This window comes from Rhinolophus sinicus, linkage group LG02 (genome assembly GCF_036562045.2).
Source record: "Rhinolophus sinicus isolate RSC01 linkage group LG02, ASM3656204v1, whole genome shotgun sequence".
Lineage (NCBI taxonomy): Eukaryota > Metazoa > Chordata > Mammalia > Chiroptera > Rhinolophidae > Rhinolophus > Rhinolophus sinicus.
In genome coordinates this window covers 136,104,635-136,122,963 of record NC_133752.1, presented here as the reverse complement: position 1 = coordinate 136,122,963, position 18,329 = coordinate 136,104,635, and the positions used below count along the sequence as shown (strand labels likewise).

Below are 18,329 nucleotides of genomic sequence, written 5' to 3'. Positions count from 1 at the left end.
TTCATGACAAGGGGTATTCTATCAAGTTGGTTCACCCAGTGGTTTTCTGCTTTAACACTCATTTACATGATGGCTCTGGGAACGTCATTTTCATTTATATGGTTTTTCTCAGTTACAGCTTAAGAAAGGGGGACATTTCAAGTACAATCTGTTCATTACATCACAGACATTAGCAATGACAAAATTATAGAACTGTTAGATTTATTTAGTGTGGTGTAGGCAGGTTTGGTGGCCAAGCCTACAACTGCTGAAAAAGAGTACAGACAGAATTTGACATATATCTTGAGACAAATAAGCAGTTATTACAGAGTAGAAAACATGCCAAATTGCCTCATTTTTTTCTTACATATAAGTATTTGGTTTCCCCAAGACAGAAATCTTAAAGGCACACAAACTACCCTAGGAGAATGTGAGTTCTGGGTTTTCCCATAATAGCAATGGTCTAATACGCTCTTATCGGTTTCTCAAATGATTAAGTGCTAGAATTTATAAAATGACTGCACAGAGTTTGAATACAATCTTTGACCAAGAAAACAAAATAAAACTAACTGAGGATTTAAGCCATGGCTTTTCTTTTTTTGCATCAACAAGAAGCCTTCTTAACCTTCTCAACCTCCAATTCCAGCTATGCAGGGTACTACAAAGGAATAGAACTATATTTATATATTATACACTATATATATGTACATATATATGTATCTTTATATATTTATATATTATACAATATATATTTATATATATTATGATAAATATATATAGTGTATATACACACACACATACATACATGCATATACACATATGCACACACACACACAGAGGGAAACCCAGTAAGAAAGTGCCTTGAAAATATCAATTTTCAATATTGTTTTGTGAATGAAATAATGTAATGATATTTAAGGTTAATGACTATCAGTGCTACCACTAACCATGCGTAACTGGAAGCTAAACAGCATAACACTTGTTAATGCTAATAATCATTAACTGTTAATTAGGAAAATTGTAAATTTGGGGTGTTTTAAATCTAATTTTGGATTTACAATAAGACATGCACTTGTATGGACTTTTGAAATGAAGCTAATGAGGTATAGATGTTACGTGAAGTAAAACTTTTAAGGAGGTAAATAACATGAAAAATCACGAATACTGTATCAGGTAAATGCATCAAGAATTTTAGGTGAGCACACTATTAATTCACTTCCCCTGAAAGGGGAAAAACTAATGTTGAGCTTCCTCTAGTCCCCAGGGCTAGGATATGGCTATTTTCTATACTTTATCTTACAACAGGTTTGCAAGCCAGAGGTTATTATCCCCATGTTATAGACGAGAAAACCACGTCTCAACATGGTTAAGGAATTTGCCTAAGAACACACAGCTAATAAGTGGTGGAAGTGAACATCAACTATCCTGTTTTCCACTATTCCACAGCATCTTAGGAAAAGAAAACTCAACGAATACATTTTGAATGACTATTATGTGAAAAGCACCATGCCAAACATGAAAAAATATATATGCTGATCTTACGATTTTATCTTCTAGTACAGGCAGGACCAGCTACATAATGTGAGGGACCCAGTGCAAAATGAAAAAGCAGACCTCTTGTTCAAAAGTTATTAAAAATTTCAAGATGGTGACATCAGAGCATTAAACAGATCATGGGACCTTTCTAAGCACAGGGCCCTGTCACATGTCCAGGAGGCTGGCCCTGAGTATAGGAGGGCAAATGATGGCCTGCTGCCCAAATCCAGCCCACTGCCTGTTTTTGTACAGAGGGGATAAGAATAGTTTTCACATTTTTAAATGTTTTTAAAAAGAAGAATATTTGTGACATGGGAAAATTTTACAGAATTCAAATTTTAGTGTCCATAAATGAAGTTTTATTAAGAATACAGCTACACTCATTCTTTATATATCCTATGGCTGTTTTTGCACAAGAAAGGCAAGAGTTGAGTAATTACAACAAAGACCATCTGGCCCTTAAAGTCTTAAATATTTATTATGTGGCTCTTTACAGAAAAAGTTAGTGAACTCTTGTTCAAGTAGGAAGGTACAAAACAAGTGACAAAAGAAAGGAGCGCTACAGTGTTACTCAGAGTCGAAAGAGAAGAAACCACATTAGATTGAAAATATCAGAAAAGATGCTCTTTCTTGGAGAAAGTGAAGACTTTGAATAATGCACAGGGGTGGGAAAGGGCATTTCAGGCAGAGGAAATCACCTCTGCACACCAGAGGAGTGGGACAGCACTATGTTTGGGAAGATGAAAAGTCCGCTTTGACTGTAAGGCAGTTTTAAGTGAAAGGGAAAAGTAAGACATAAGAATTTTAACTTTATTTTGGTAGGGCAGGGGAGTAACAGAAGACTCTTTGAGGAAGAGAGTGACTTGCTCAGTATGCTTTAAGATAATTCATCTGGCAACAATGTGTGGAATGGGTCACAGCAGAAACAGACCAGAGTTCACAAGGCTTAAGTCTAAGAGTTGAGAAGAAGTGCCAACCCAAAAAGGGTATTCTTAGTAGAAATGATTTACTAGTAGATGTGCCAATTGACTGATGGTTGGAGAAAAAGCAGAGAACAGAGTGCCAGGTTTGAAGGCTGGGTAATTTCAAAGATGGTGATAACGGTTAATGAAAGGAAACTGGTTTTGTGACAAAGATGATGACTTCAGTTTGCACACATGACCAGTTCAAGTTGCCAGTGGAATATCCTAGTGAAGATTTCAAGGAAATAGGAAAAAGGGGCTCAAACCCAAAAGTGAGTTCAGTGCTAAGAGATGTAGATTCTAGCATTCTGCATGAATTTTCTACATAGAGATAATAGTTTAATACAAGTATAATGATTTCCAGTATAACAGAATAAAACAAACGTATTTTCAACTATTTTACACATTCTCTCAAACTTTGAATAATCCTAGCTCCAGTCTTCTAAAACTGACTCTGAAAAAAAATCAATTGCCCAAAGGTCAAGGAGAGTTTCAAAAACAAAAGAAGAAAAAGAAAAAGGGGAAAAAAAAAACACAGTACACCCAGTTAATATCTGCTTCCATGAACTCAGAGTTTCAGGCTTTCAGAATTCTCACAGTTTCACGCAATAATTGTCAAGTGAGTAAAGTTAAATTTATTTGAAATTCATTCATTCAGAATTCAATGACCCCCCCACCCAAAACCCCTACTTTACCCTGCACTTTGCTCTCTTTGAACCTCTTCGCCCATCGAAACCTCAGTTCATTAAAAAAAAAGCTGATGTCTTGTACTAAGGGTAGGTGTATTTCAGTCTTTTCTCTAATAATAGTTAAGTTCCCGCACTTTTTGGCACAAGGCATTTTTGGAACAGAAAGTGCTTTCTGTTGCCCAACAGTCACATCATAAACCTACCTATGAGTAACCCTTTAAAGTGCCTGAATCATGCATTTAAATATGCGATTTATTTTATTCTTATAAACAGTTGATTTAGCCTCAGAGTACAAAATTGTTTGGGATCATCGGTTTGTTAACTGAGTTTGGCAAAGTAAATTGGAAAGAGTTCACCCGGGTTAAGACACCAGAGGATGAAATACTTGTCAATTCAAGAAAAAAACCTTCACGGGGCTCTAGGTGTGGACACGGCGCGCTGGGTTACTTCTCCAGCCACTTTCCCCAGCACAAAGGAATACGCAATCACCAACTGTTTGGTGGCGTTAGTGACTGAATTACAGTTTGCATTAAAGACACCTTTTGAGTTTCGGAGGGTTTCTAAGCCCTTCACAATAGTGAAACCCGCTGACGTCCGGGAAGCCAACACGCGGACCCTCCCGGAGCCAGAGGGCCAAGGCCAGTTTGAAGGGGCGGTGGGGGCCGGAGAGGAACACCGCGGAGGAAACACCGTGAAGGGTACCGCGCGTGTCCGACCGCCGCCGCGAAGGCGCGGAAGGCCCCGCCCCTCGGCTCCCCTCGCTCCGCCCCTCGGCCCCGCCCCTTCCCGGGCCTCGTACCCGCGCACCCCGCCCGCGGGCGGAAGCGAGAGCGAGGCTGAACGCCTGACGTCAAGGCGACACCGCCAAACCTCGCCCAGAGTCAGGCGTGTAAACCAGCCGGAGAGGCGGTGGCGGCGGCAGCGGCAGGACCGCCGTGGCGCCGGGACCAGCGACCCGGAGGAAGCGCGAGGCGCGGGGCGACGCTGGCTGCGGGGACTCGGTGACAGCGTGAGAGGTTCGCAGAGTGCGTGCGTGGCCGATGGAGGGAGCGGCGGCAGCGGCAGCGGCCGTGCGGGGCGGGGGCCCGGCGCCGGCTCAGCGGAGCGGGTGGGGTGCGGCGCGGGCCGGGCGGGGCGCGCGCGGCGGTCAGGGGCCCCGGCGGCGGCGGCGGTCTCGGAGCGCGGCAGGTGGTGCGAGGGACCGGCGCCGGGCAGGCAAGCGCGCTGCCTCCCGGGCCGGCGGGGGCGAGCTGCTGCCGCCGCCGCCGCCGCCGCGGGGAAACAGCGCGCTTTGCGGAAGGGGTCAAATGTCTGAAATATGGCGGAGGAAGTGAGAGCCCGAGGACCCCCCCCACCACCACCACCACTCCTTTCTGCCCGCGGCCGCCTTAACCTCTCTCCTTGCCTGTAGTCCCCCGTCCCGGAGCCCCCTCGCTGGCCGCCTCGGTTCTCTTCCTGGTGTGGGTGGAAGTTAGAACGGAAACCAGAAAGTTGTCTTTTGCAAAGACCCAGCTTCCCCCAGCCCTGAGCCAGGGCGAGTAGCGTTCGGGGGAAACCACTCCCCGGCGCCCTGCGGGCTCGAGCCTGACAAGGAAAAAGTTTGCCTGAAACGGGGCTGGTTTGCTCCATTTGTTGAGGGAAGTGGCAGGAGGACGGCCGCGGAGGGAGCCCCACCTAGTCTGGCAGCCACCACTGCGTAGAGAAAAACTGTTAAAGGGGCCTTTCCCCTTCGTCAGCAAGAGGAAATCTTTTACAGAAGGAGAGAAAACCCAGGAAGTTTGTCCTCTTCTCTTTTTCGCCATCTCGATTATGTCCAATCCTAAAACTGACTGTCAGCGCCATGAATTTTATTTAAAACTACCTCCAGTGAACCGGACCATCCGATTTTTCTTCTGAAAAAAACTGAGGGCTTTTGGAGAAAAGATCATCCTTGCAAGTTTAAGCAGATTTGCTTTCCCTTCGCCTGCACCCCCCCCCCCATCCTCTTTATTAGTTTAGAAAACCATTTTTGCCCTGCTACTCCTGTTTCGTATGAACATCAGCAGTTCTGTATTACAGTAACGGGAAGTCACATTTTTAACAGGGTAGAAAGTTGACACTAAATGAAGATTGTGATTTTAATATTTTAAAATTAATTCAGTCTAATTGGATTTTTGTTTGATAATAGCATGTAATATATATCGAGTGCTGGTAACTTAAAGCTTCTAACTTGTAAATTCATTAACCCTCTTTTTTTGTAATTAGAATGCTGTGGACTTGCTCAACAAAACCTTATCTTAGCAAGAAGTAACTTATAAAAAAGGAAGACGTTCATTTAACTTCAAGTTCATATCACTCCCAAAAGCTGACTCTTAAGTAGTATTTGAGTCATAATGGAGTCATGGGACTTTTTTAAGGCCCATAAAGGACTATTTTATTTAGATCATCCAGTCCCACCCTCTCATTTTATGGAGGAGGAAACTGAGGCCTAGAAAAGATAACTAATTAGTGATCCTGTTGACTTTTAGGACAGCAGTCTATCCTACAGGAGGGCCCCTAGAGGAAGAAAGACGACATTTTTATAGTGAGTTACATCTTACAGAGGGTGATATTCCCATCAAACCAGGGGAAAAAGGTGGATACCTTAGTGGAACTGGAAGTTTAGGTACTTTTATTCCCAGGTTTTAGGAGAGGAGATTGATACTCAGGAAATCAAAGTTAAGACACAGAGCCCTCAGTGATCATTTTACTTGAGCCCATCTCTGCACTACACAGTGTTTTCACTTGCATTTCCTTGTTTGGCATTCACAATAAATTGTGAGGCTGCCTTATCTGAGGAATCCCCAAAGTAAATCTTTGAAATACATGTAGGCAGTTTTGTTTGTTTGTTTTTTGGGGTTTTTTTGGCAGTTTGGTTTTAATGTGCCAGGTACCAGGATACACCTGAGGAGCCCAGTAATAAATTGGGATAATTTTAAAATGTGGTATAGGGCAAGAAAATGAATGCTCTTTGTGTCTTTTGCCTTCCCCCTACCCCATGAAAGTCATCTCTTTTCCTGTCTGTGACACATATCACTTCCTATCTTCTGTTGTCTTTATATGTATTTTTGTTACGTGTCTATCCCACTAAATTGTGAACTCTAAAGACAGGATGTGTTTCTGTGGGCCCCAAAGCACTGCCATGATACCTTGCACATAGACAATCCCAGTTTGTTAAGTGGAAGCACGATGAGGGCAAGAACTTTGTTTCGTTCTCCACTGTATTCTCAGTTCCTACAACCTTGCCTGTGTGTATAGTGTTTAGCATTTAGCTTTAGGGATTAACTGTAATGAATATTTGAAGAGAGGATATTTGAAGAGAACTTTGTATCCCTTCAAAAAGAAACATTTCCACATTGGCTTTGGAATCTAACTTTACTAATTGATTTTCATTTTATCTTCAAAACAATCCTTTACTATAGAATTTCAGTATTTTCTCTTAGCTGTATAAAGGGAAGATGAGCACCCATGGTAAGAAGCCACCCACCATGTAAGGAGGGCCTAGTCAAGTGTGATAGAGAATTGATCATAGAAATCATTGATCCACGTACATAAGGATCTTACCAAGTGTAGTTTCCAGTGTTCCGGTGTAATTCAGGATTGGTAGAAGACCTATTATGCAGAGGTTGATAACATGGTAACTGCTATACATGTTGTTATAAAGTCGCGGGGGTGGCTGGCGTTGGTTAGCACATAGTGCTAATAACAAGGTTGCCGGTTCCATCCCAGATTCCATCCCCAGTGGGCCACTGTGAGCTGCACCCTCCTTAAAAAAAAAAAACAAAATTAAAGTCTAAGATTTGGTTGAGAAACTGCTCATGTTCAGTTTTGACCTTAATTGTAGGTACTTGATGAATATTTGTTAAAGTGTAATCAGTGGAACTAGATCTGATACAAAGGGAATTTGGCTGATTTTATAAACCTGTCATTTTTTTCCCCCCAGAATGTAGTTTAAACAGGCAATTGTATTATTGAATACCAACTTCTTCCTGATATGCATGGATCGTTTTCCTAAAGACTTAAAATAATGTGTTTTATGTGTTCCTGTGTGTGTGTGGATAAAGAAGGTGAGTATTGATTTGTAGTCTCTAGATTTGACTGGCACCAGGAGTCATTTAGTATTTATGAACTAAATATTAGAAAGCTGTTGTTTCCATTATGGCAATGATGTCTACATGTTCAGTCTAGGAAAACTTCAAAAGATTGATCTTTCTCAAACTTTGTAAGACCATATAAGGTTGTGACTAAATACATGCCTTGATATTTTTCCCCCTGCTATCATTTTTGAGGACTCCATGGTCTTAGAGATTAGGCTGATGTTTTTACTGTTAACCTTTTCCAATTGAATTTCCTTTAGAAAAAATTAAGAAACAGACATTTTGGCTGATGTAATGATTCATTGTAACATTGGACAAGTTTCCCACTAAACAGGAGTACTGTTTAGTGCCATGGCACCCTTGTGCTGAAAGCCTCATGTTTTTCAGTGTTCTTAGATATTTTGCAGTAGTATTGAAAGGTATTAATTACATTTTGAGGATTTAAGTCTTGTAGTTTATCAGTTCTGTGGAAACCTTATGAACACAATGGAAGCAGTAGATACATACAATGAATTTATCCATTTGCAGTACAGACTGGCTTGCTAGATAATCTGTTGTACTTTGTTTGAACCTAGTTGAGCACTGGATTCTAAGATCAATATCTTTAGTCGTAGAGTTTCTATTTTAAAGAAGAAAGGTTATGAGAAACTTTTGTGCTGCCTTTAAAAAATTTAAATCTCTTTTTTAAATGTACCACTAACAAAAAGAAATAGCATTTCTCCATACATCCTAACACTGGTGTGTTTATTACTGTTAGTCAAATTCACGGTACACAGCAATTGATTATTATTTCAGTAGTGATTCAGAAAGAATTTTTCCTTTGTATCAGTAGAGGATCAAAAAATTTTAAACTGTGTCCAAGGAACCTTGAAGCTTAGAAAAGAAAAATAGGAAAATTTATGGGACTGTACCAGGTTTTACAATAATATTTAAATCACTTAATCGAAAGGAAAAGTGTTTGCAACATGAATTGCAGAATTTCCATCTGGTTTTTATTATATGGAACAATATTCTAGAGTATTACTATGCTTAAAATTGTTTGCTGGCATATAAGGTGCTCAAGTACTAGAAATGTTACTTTTAAATTAAGAATTTTACTCTAACCACAGAGAGTAATTATCTAATGTTCTGATTTTGAATTTTACATTGAGCTGAATCCTATGCTTACTCTTGTAGTTACGCAATTTTATAATTTTGGGGTTATGCTACTACATGCGTGTGCGCGCGCGCACTGTATCAGTGAGACCCTGTAAATTTAAACCGGATTCTGCTCTCATGAGACAACTTGCTGGGTAATCTTCTCCACTGGGGAATAGATTTTTTTTAACTGTTGTACAAGTAGACTGAATAAAGATGTTAAAGGAAGAGAGCATCTGTTAGAAGCAGTGACAAATAATTTTGATCACTTTAAATTGTTGGTTCTTAGAGTCATCACTTTGACTACATCACAGAGCTGTTGCTGAGTTTCTTAGTAGCTGGTTTGAAATTTATTTCAGTAAATACATACTTTTAATAAAATAATATTTTCTCCTATGTTTAAAACTTAGTGTTTCGCTAAGTAACTTTATTTTGAATATATACAATGAACTGATTGCCCTATTGGTGGATTACCACTGTCTGTTGCTTTCTTTTTCTTTGTCTTGTGGGAAGGGAAAAAAGATGAAAGAAAATCTGTTTTGTCCATTTAATAGCAGTTTTTGGCAAAAGCTTCTGGAGAGGAAATGGAAACTGTTACATGAAATAAAATTCTAATTATCTTCTAAAATTTATCCTTCTCATTAGAATATATTTTTCAAGTCACTTTATTCTAAAAAAAAAAAAAATAGGGTGACTTTGTAAAAGTTCTTAGTTAATGGAACTGAGGGTATTAATAAAGACTATAAATATAAGTTATTTTCATTTAATAGTTTTTAGGTGTCAAAGTGGTATTCCCATTATATCCAATTGTTACCTTGTCTTTTAAGGTTGCAGTGAGAGTATTACTATTACTTCGTTATGCTTACATAGTTTTATCTGCTGCTTCTGAGATTGTAAGTTATTGTTAAGCTCCTTGGTAACAATAGCAAAACTCAGGAATTCCTCAACAATCGTGAATTCTGTGCTGTACAGATAATAAAGAAGGATAGGGATGAGCAGTGTAAACGTGTATCTATTATTTTCTCCTGCTCTTGAAATTGTTGAACTGGGATATTACACTGAATTTGTATTGGTAAGACTGGCTGAGTTTTCAAATATGTTTGTATTTCTGATTTTCTTGTTAAAATGTTTAGAATACAGAAAAGTATAAATGAAGAAATTAATACCACTTCTAATCCTACCAGTACAATGAATTTTAGGCAAAATTTGTACTTCCCTTTCTGAATCTTTCTTACCACCTTGCTTCCTCAGTGGGAAAGATGACATATACTACTTAGAGTTGTCTAGGGTTAAATGGAGTATTATACATAAATGTTTATAAAAGAGTATACTAATGTAGTATTAGTTCTTGTTTGTTATAAAGTTTTTATTTCCCTGTAGCGTTGCTACTCCCAGTGGAAGGTGATTTGATTATTTGATTTTTAAGATTCCCCTTAAGGTCTGAATGAAGACTAAGAAGGAATCATTGTGAATGTGAACAGCTTAACACATAAATTGTCTAGCTCAGTGGGTTTCAAAGTATGATCCAAGGAATCCTGCAGATTACCTAGACATTTTCAGAGAGTCTGCAAGTACAAAATTATTTTTACAGAATACTGATAATGTTCTTTGCCTTTTTCACTGTGTTGACATTTGTACCAGTGGTACAAAAGCAGTAGTGGGTAAAACTTCTGGTACCTCAGAGCGAATCAGGTCAGAACGCCATACTGTATTAGCAGTCATTATATTCTTCACTGCCATGCACTAACAATTTAAAAAAAAAAATTTCCACGTAAATGTACTCGAACAAGTAAACATTTTTTTCATCAAATCTCAACTCTTGTACACATCATTTTAATATACTGTGACACATGGGAATTATGCTTTGAACACTTTTTGCTGCCATACTAAAGTCATGGTTGACTCTAGGGAAAGCATTTTGTGTGATTATTTGAGTTGCAGATTGGACTAGCCACTATTTTCATGAACACCATTTTTATTTGGTAAGGTATGGTTATCTGACTTGGGTATTAGGCTAACATTTTTCTGAAAAACAAAGTGAGCCTGTTGCTGTAAGGAAAAAAAATGACAGTATTTTATGGTCAATGATAAAGTTCTAGTTTTCAAGTGAAAATTAGAATTTTGGAAATACTTGTATCAGCCACTGTGCTCTTGACAGCTTCCCAATATTTACAAGATTTTTCTGATGATATGGTGATGTTCATGAAAATGTTTGTTGTGTTTTTTTAATAGTATGTGATGAAATGTGTCAGTATTTGAAGATCTGCATAACTCTGAACCAGTATTTTCCAAGTGACCAATGCGTGATATTACAAAATCATGCTTGGTAAGAAATCCTTCCCAAGTTCTAGCTAGACCTATGAATGGATCTTAATGTTACAGAGATCATTTTGACAAGGTTTTTTATTCCAGTATACTGCAACCAATTGTCCAGTTTTGGTGTAGTATGAAAGGAGAGTATCCACATTTATAAAAAAAGGCTATCGAAAATATTCCTGCTGTCTGTCTGGTTATCAGTCACTTTTTCTCTTCTTTGTATTATTCATTTTTCCATGTTTTGCTCTGTTTAACATCACTTTTGTGAGGCAGTGTTTTCAGGTGCTTTATCTTGAAATCTGTTATTAATATAGAATCATTTTAGGTTTCATTTCTTTGCAGTCTTTGAGTAGTCCATTCAACTTTTAATCACAGTAATTGTTATTTTTTTCAGCCTATTTTTGGTTTTAATACTTTTGTACACCTGATTATTCATCTATAGATAGATTACATGTGTGTCCAAGTCTTGGCATAACCTTAAAAGAGCAGATTTTTCAATAGTTGACTTGCACAATTTTAGGGTATGTGGTAGCTTTCCTATATTGAAGCTATGGACTTTTTTTTTTCCCATATCAAGTTTAATAATGTCTCCTTGCCCTGAGAATTTGGTGTGTTGTCTCCCTTCAGTAGATACTTTTCCAAAACAAATGTTACTTGGTAATGTTCTTACCTTCCCAGAGAAAGCTGTTCCTTTTTCATGTTTGTTCAAGAACAATTGTAGCAATCCTTGTTAAACAACTGTTTTTCTAAGCCTCATGTCATAGGACAGCTCCAAATTTGTAAGGGTTTTTAAGCTAACCTGCGTTCAGTTGAAGTAGTAATAAGTTTCAGATTATGAAAGAAATAAAAAAGATAAATTATAATTTATACTGTACTCAGTTCCTTGGAAATTTAAGTGTCATTTACTTCCACAGAGATAATAAAAATTGGTGTGTTCTGTGAAGAAAGAGGGTATTGAGTCTGAGCACCACTATTAACAGAACAGGGTTGACCAGAGGAAGAGACAGGGATGTGGAGTAGGTTAGACAGGAGTAAAGTGTAAATATTCTAACTTCAGGGTAGCTTCAGGGGTTAGGCACCATAGAACTCCTGCCTAGTGGAGCTAATACCACAGTAAGGGAGGAAATTTAATAAGAAGCTTTAGTTCTCTATATATTAAGTAATTAACTGGTCAGCTGTTCTGGCCCTTCTGAATTAGGAAACATACTGAGATGTTTTATGTCCAGGACATCCAGATTAGTCACAAGGTTGCCCCTGGCTGTTGCTTATGTGGTTTTTGTTGCTAGTTTAAGGGGGGAAAGTGTCTATTTCAGGTTTTTGTTTTGTTTTTAACTTTTTATTGGGGAATATTGGGGAACAGTGTGTTTCTCCAGGGCCCATCAGCTCCAAGTTAAGCCCTTGTCCTTCAGTCTAGTGGAGGGCGCAGCTCAGCTCCAAGCCACTCGCTGTTTTCAATCTTTAGTTTGCAGGGGGCGCAGCCCACCATCCCATGCAGGAATTGAACCGGCAACCTTGTTGTTCAGAGCTCACACTGTAACCAACTGAGCCATCCGGCTGCCCCTCCGGAAGCTAAGTGGCAGCTCATTGTCTTCAACCTAGTTGTGGAGGGCGCAGCTCACTGGCCCATGGGGGAGTCCAACCGGCAACCCGGTTGTTCAGAGCTCACACTCCAACCAACTGAGCCATCCGGCCGCCCCCCTGTTTTAGGTTTTTTTTATACTTAAGCTTTTTTTTCCTCCCGAAAGCCCTGTCACCTTACTTCATCATCCTTCAACAAAGAGAAGACAGAATTTGCAAGCTTTTAAAGACAGAACGGCATTCATAACATTTTTCTATTGTTCACATGACAGTAGTGGTGATGGTGTTAATAGGCAATGAAGAGGTGGAAGAGCAGGAAGTAGAGCAGAAAGGAGTGAGGACGGTGAGTAAGAGGTTCTCTTTCTAATGAGCCAGGCCACTGTGACCGCTGTTCACTTTCGAGTTCTGGTTTGAGCAGGATGATGAACCCCACTTTGAAAAGCTTGTGATGCTTTAGTGATAGAGCTTGTCCTCCACGTGTACAGGATAAATTGGCGTTACTACCTACGGGAGATGGTGGTGGTGGTCAAGTAAACGTTTCCTCACTAAAGGTTTCAGCACTGAGTTGAGAGTACTTTGGCTATTTTTACTCCCCAGCAAGCCCTTACTGCACTTTTCTCTGAACTTACAGCTGACACTTAGATCATTTTACTCTTAAGTTTTAGCTGATTCCTTTGAGCATGAGGGATACATCTGAAAAATTAGGTGCTAATTTTGAGGCGTTGCTAGACCTTTGATTCTACTTATTGTCTTAAATAGTATGATTTGTTTTGTGGTGATAACTTTGACCTGGGTGGCCTGGGCTTCAGTTCTCTGTCTGGTACTGGCCTTGGAACCTTGAACAAGTTAACTCCTCTCAGAACTTCATGTAGAAAAAGTTTGATTGAATGTCAATAAAGTTCTTTTTGAGCTCTAAAATCTTAGGTTTCTGTGTTACTGCCCTTGTTTGAGCCAGTCATCTCTTTTCTGGACTCCTGCAGGGGCTTCCTAGCTTGTTTCCCTTCTTGTCATCCTTCCTCTACCTCAGCCTCCACCCAGAAGACAAAGTCATCTTTTAAAAATGTAAATCAGATCACGTAACACCCTCCAGTCCCAATTTTCTCCTCAGTGGCTTAAAATAAAAACCAGATTTCATTTCTGGCTTACTATTTCACATGTTTAGCTCCTTTCACTAAACTCTAGCTGTGCTGGACTTCTTTTTTTTTCTTCATTAAAATATAGTTGACACAATACTGGACTTCTTTCTGATCTTGACCCAACAAGCCCTTTATCACCTTTTGAGTTTTCGTGCTTCCAGTTGCTTTCTGCCTATCATGATCTTTCCCCAGCTGTCTGCAATTCTGCCTCGGTCTCAACATTAGATTTCAGTCAACTCATGTATGTACAGTTTTTCCTGATCACCTTGTGTAAAGGAGCATCCTCTCTTCATTAAAGTGTTATATCAGTTTTCAACCATAATTCCTCGTTGGTTAGGGCATCTGTCTCTTGAGGACTCATTCATCTGACTTCATGTTATCGAGAGCTAGTTGTTCTAAGTTAAGTGTGTTACTAGGATTAAATTGAGTAATTATGCACAAAAGGTTCTTAACACAGACATGAAAAGTTAATCAATGTGTAATGTGAATAGCTGTTCAAAATAATAACACCCAAATGAGTGGTACCGATGAGTGCTTGTAAAGTCAGAGGGAGAAGTAAAAACTATTAGGCTCTGGTAGTCTAGGAAGACATTAAAAATGAGGTGGGAATTTGTGCATGGTATTAAAGTGGTTTGTAAGTTTTAGACTAACAGCGAATCCAGGTAGGCAGCAATACAGAAATTAGAAAGTGCAAAGTATGTTCAAAGGAGTGTTTTCTTGTAGATGTTTGAGAAATAGACTATAGGTTCACAACCCCTCGCCTACAACCCTTGGTGCCAGGCATTTTGGAATTCAGAATTGGGGGGAAAGATTTGTTTTGAATTTTAGTATGAGTAATCAAGACTTAATATTTCTAAAGTAAAACATGAATAGTCACATTAAATAGGATAAATAAAAACTATAAACAGCCACACATGAGTGTATAGGTGAAGTTTCGCTGTGTAAAAAATTTGTATCGGGTCAGGTTTTACCACCAAATTAGTTGAGAAACTTGCAGATTTCAGAGATTTTTGGATTTCAGAATTTCTGTGAGGTCTGAAACCATGACTTTGTGTCTTTGGGAAGGACACCAGGGCCTGAAAATGTTACTTTAAAGCAATTAGTTTAGAAACAGTCTCTACCAAGGAATTCTTGTTAGCACTGACGTGGAATGCGCTGCTGCGGGTAATGAGTCTTAAGTGTATGGGAGAACCACATCGTTTCTGCTCCAGTCCAGTGAAATGTTTGGATTCATCAGTGTATACTGGTACCTGAAGAATAGGAAGTGTTAAAAAAAGTTGAATGATTGAAAGCTCATATTTTAGCGACAATTTCTTCTTGATAGATTTGTAAAGCCTTATAGGATATCATGCAGTTTTTCTCCCAGTTGATAAGGTTTTAAGAATTATATAGTACATTTAATTGTGAGGTGAGAGAGTAGAATGTAACTTTACAATAGGAATATTGTTTTTAAATTTTTGATGGAATCACTTGGTATTGACAAGAAAAGAAATAACTATCTGAAGATGCTACTTTGGAACTCAGAATTGATTCTAAGAAGTGCTGCCCACTTTTCGATGTTTTTCCCATATACTCTACTTATTCTAGCAGCCTAATTCATACTCAGACTTCAGTTCTCCTTGCCGTTTCCCATCCATTTGGTATACATTAATGTCCAAGGACACAAACGTGTATGTGCTGTTTTTTTTATACTGTTTTTTTGGATATCTCATGGAATTGCAAAGACCGGCATGTTTCAAAGCCACTTTTTTTTAAAAGGTGCTTACTTGCAAAACAATCATTGTGTAAATGGAGTAATGTGTGGGAGAGCCAAAATGTAAGTATTCCTATGGCTTCCAAAATGTGGCATATTTTTTATTTTTCTAAGTGGTCTTTATTTTACTGGATACTAAAGGCATCTTTGAATAAACTGAAGGTTAGAGTATAAAAGGAGGAAATGTTAAAACAGTCAAAAAGTCAAAAACAACTTCATAAAACAGTTAGTTGCACAAGCCAGTGAGGGCATTAAGCAGGCTGCTTAGATTGAGATATTAAAATTATGGGAAGTGCCACTACTTCAACTGTATTTTGTTAGTTGGTTAATTTTTCTCCTCTGAACTTTTGGCAGGTTTACTAGGGAATTTTCCATTAGGAATGTCCTGGTCTTGAAATTTTATTTAGAATGTAATGTGGTCATGCAAATGATGAACTCACAGTTCTGAAATTATTGTGATTTTTATTATGGTTTCAAAGGTATTTGGGGGCAGTCGTATTAAGCTTCGTCATTTAATCCTGGTTAGGTTAACAGTAAAATTAAATTTAAAAATTTTATAAGCATTCGTTCCTTCTCTCATGGAAGACACTAATTCTGTTTATTTCTGAATTTAGCCTTATGTTGAAACAGACTATAAAATTATGTTTTTAAAAATATTCTCCCATCTTAGTGGAAGATGGTATGTTGTAATATCTGAGTATTTACATTAAAAGAAATGTTTGTGGCGTTCTTCCATTTATGAAAATGGGTGTGGTTTGTTCTGGAATCCTTACCCTTAACTTGAATTCTAATTAATCTGCTACTACAAAAGTGCTTCACCTCTGATTTCTTATACGTCTGCCCCTACAGCTCATAAACTGTACTTTGTATAGTATTTGCTTGAAGTACATGAAAACAAATATTTTCCCTAACTAATGGAGCTACCTCTGTGGTTGATGTGGTTGTCTCGTGCTGCAACCTGTCCTTAGGAATCATTATTGAGCACCTTTAGCGTTTGTGTTAAATTCTGGAATCACAAGTTCAGGAGACATGGAGAAGATGTGCTTCAGCTAGGAACACAGAAAAACATCTAGTTAGCCTTCTTACCCCCAATAATGGTTATCCCTTTGGAGTGGTGGTGTGTTTTTTTCTCTGTGATTATGGAAGCTAACACATTAAGAATAGGTTATTTAACTTACTGAAGAATCTGATTTCTGGAGACCTGAGAAACAACAGACACTATTCTTTTCTGTACTGAATTGGGAAACTCTTATTTGGAGACAGAAAGATGAATAAGATGGTCTCTGGTGGACCCTGACCTTTTTTTGCTAGGATATTAGGTCTTAGGGTCTTAAGGAGGAAGGAAGATGTCATCATAGTCTCCAGAGGTGCTTTTTAAAAGTTACACATGCAAAATCCCTCCTATAATGAGAGATGTTAATGATAACCACTGTTTTCATCATCTCATCATTTAACTATCCTGGACTTCTGGGTTTTCACATTTAAATTGGATCTGACCTTGAGAACCTCCCCTGCCACCATTTCTAGCAGTGACTTTGTTTTGCCACCTCTTCAAGTATGCCATGCGTGGTTCCTTCCTGTCATGCTAGGGTGTGACCCACATGAGCCAGAGTACATCTGACAGAAACATAACATCCGACTAAAAATGTCTCATATAGATGTACGGATGTGTGTGTGTTCACATTTATCTTTAGAGACTCAGTGTCTGAAAAGACGCAGACCTAAATGAGTCTTGGCAGACAGCCTTGCTTTATAAAAATGAAAATGCCAGGTACTAGCTCTCCCAGTTTCCCTTGCATCTAAGGTGCAAGTACTTGACAGAGGCCTGGCAAACAAAAAAGGATTTTTCTAAAATAATCTGAAGGGAAACTTTGCAGAGCCCCAATGGCCTGAATGCTTTAATGTTAGACTGTTTATTATATTAACTACTTCCAGAATCAAATATTCCAGATTTAATAGATCAGATTTAGCTTTGTATACAAAAACATAGTGTACCCAAGATGTCCTTTTCAATTTTATCTATAAAACTTGATGGAGTTGTTAGGGGCTTACCTTGTTGCCACAGGTTCCCCTAATAACACTGTTTTATCATCCTCAGGAATGGCCTTAACTAAATCTGTGGAATGTTGTAAAAATGAGCAACATCAACTATGCTGGAACCAAAATCATTGTTTTTGGTCGACAATCTTGAAGCATCAGGTGGACTATTCGCAGTGATTCTTTTCAGGTTTTTTGTAGGGGTTTCTCGCATATTATTTTGCAGCTAATTAATTCATCTTTGTAAAATTCACACAATAGTGCTAACCATTTATAATAAAGTATTCTACAGCAGAAGTTTTCAAATTATTTTTTAGAGTTACAATCCTGTTTCTCCTTCCCTAAACAGTAGACATTGATAATTGAGAGTTGTACTCTTTCCCTTTGAGTCCAGAGTTGATCTCAGAATCATTCTTAACTTTGCGCTCCAAGTAGCCATTCATATTTTGAGTTTGGTGGTTGAGCTAGTACCCATTGGCCACCAGTGAATTAATGGACAAGATCTATTCTTAACTCTTCCAGGCTCTAGCCTGTAGGGTAAATTTTTTTTCCTGTGAAGGGCCAGACAATAAATATTTTAGACTATGTAGACCAAACAGTCTTTCTCACAACCACTCAACTCTTCCATTGTGTTGTGAGTAACCATGGACAATATGCAGTTGCATGGCTGTGTTTCAACAAAACTTTATTTACAGAAAGGTTGGCAGCTGATGAGTTTGGCCTGAGGGCTAGAGTTTGCCAACTCCAGGGCAAGAAACGGTTTTGATTCATTCAACAAATAATTGCCTTCTATATTCCCGGGACTACGGTAAGTGTGATTATGCAGCAGTTAACATTAAAGATAGACCCCTGGCCATGAGGTATTTAACTGAGTATTTTTAATGCACAGGAGCAGGTCCAAAGCAGATTTTTGAGAAAAAAATATGGCCTGCCCAATACATCTGCCTCATTTGTCAATACAAGTGAGATCTTAGGCAAATACCTAAGTGCCATGTTCTGTGGTGGTAGTACTAATACTAACTAAAAGGACTCTCAGTATGCTTTAGCTATCAGATGCTGGGGTATCAAAGTTAACATCCTGTTATGAAAAA

At 38.7% G+C, this 18,329-nt stretch overlaps 1 protein-coding gene across 2 annotated transcripts in view; it reads left to right on the top strand.

The window, feature by feature from the left end:
* The first annotated feature begins 3,527 nt into the window (after positions 1-3,527).
* RAP1B (RAP1B, member of RAS oncogene family) overlaps positions 3,528-18,329 on the top strand; it is a 39,908-nt gene continuing 25,106 nt past the window's right edge. Inside the window, exon 1 of one of the 2 annotated variants that reach the window (XR_012493920.1) lies at positions 3,528-4,182. The gene's annotated coding sequence lies outside the window, so the exon portion shown is untranslated. The remainder of the gene's footprint in view (positions 4,183-18,329) is intronic. The other variant, XM_019748970.2, reaches the window with a different exon arrangement.